Raw genomic sequence first — 1,228 nt, 5'->3', positions numbered from 1 at the left:
AAAATAGACTTTAAAATAAAGAATGTTACAAGAGACAAGGAAGGACACTACATAATGATCAAGGGATCAATCCAAGAAGATATAACAATTATAAATATATATGCACCCAACATAGGAGCACCTCAATACATAAGGCAACTGCTAACAGCTATAAAAGAGGAAATTGACAGTAACACAATAATAGTGGGGGACTTTAACACCTCACTTACACCAATGGACAGACCAATCAAAATGAAAATAAATAAGGAAACAGAAGCTTTAAATGATACAATAGACCAGATAGATTTAATCGATATTTATAGGACGTTCCATCCAAATAGAGCAGATTACACTTTCTTCTCAAGTGCACATGGAACATTCTCCAGGATAGATCACATCTTGGGTCACAAATCAAGCCTCGTAAATTTAAGAAAACTGAAATCATATCAAGCATCTTTTCTGACAGCATCCTAAGAGACTACTACAAGCAACTCTATGCGAATAAAATGGACAGCCTGGAAGAAATGGACAAATTCTTGGAAAGGTATAACTTTCCAAGACTGAACCAGGAAGAAATAGAAAATATGAACAGACCAATCACAAGTAATGAAATTGAAACTGTGATTAAAAGTCTTCCAACAAACAAAAGTCCAGGACCAGATGGTTTCACAGGTGAATTCTATCAAACATTTAGAGAAGAGCTAGCACCCATCCTTCTCAAACTCTTCCCAAAAAATTGCAGGGGAAGGAACACTCCCAAACTCATTCTATGAGTCCACCATCACCCTGTTGCCTGTGCCCCGCAACGGGAGAGGCCACAACAGTGAGAGGCCCGTGTACGCAAAAAAAAAAGAAAAAAGAAAAAAAAAAGAAATACAGACCAATATCACTGATGAATATAGATGCAAAAATCCTCCACAAAATACTATCAAACAGAATCCAACAACATATTTAAAGGATCCTGCACCATGATCAAGTGGGATTTATCCCAGGGATGCAAGGATTCTTCAATATATGCAAATCAATCAATGTGATACACCATATTAACAAACTGAAGAAGAAAAACCATATGATCATCTCAACAGATGCAGAAAAAGCTTTTGACAAAATTCAACACCGATTTATGATTAAAAAAAACTCTTCAGAAAGTGGGCATAGAGGGAACCTACCTCAACATAATAAAGGCCATATATGACAAAACCACAGCAAACATCATTCTCAATGGTGAAAAACTGAAAGCATTTCCTCT

The 1,228-nt window shown here is 36.2% G+C and overlaps 1 protein-coding gene across 6 annotated transcripts in view; it reads left to right on the top strand.

The window, feature by feature from the left end:
- KALRN (kalirin RhoGEF kinase) overlaps positions 1-1,228 on the top strand; it is a 683,571-nt gene that overhangs the window by 262,475 nt on the left and 419,868 nt on the right. The gene's annotated exons all lie outside the window — the stretch shown is intronic.

This window comes from Physeter macrocephalus, chromosome 1 (genome assembly GCF_002837175.3).
Source record: "Physeter macrocephalus isolate SW-GA chromosome 1, ASM283717v5, whole genome shotgun sequence".
Taxonomy (NCBI): Eukaryota; Metazoa; Chordata; class Mammalia; order Artiodactyla; family Physeteridae; genus Physeter; species Physeter macrocephalus.
This window is presented reverse-complemented; position numbering and strand designations above follow the sequence as displayed.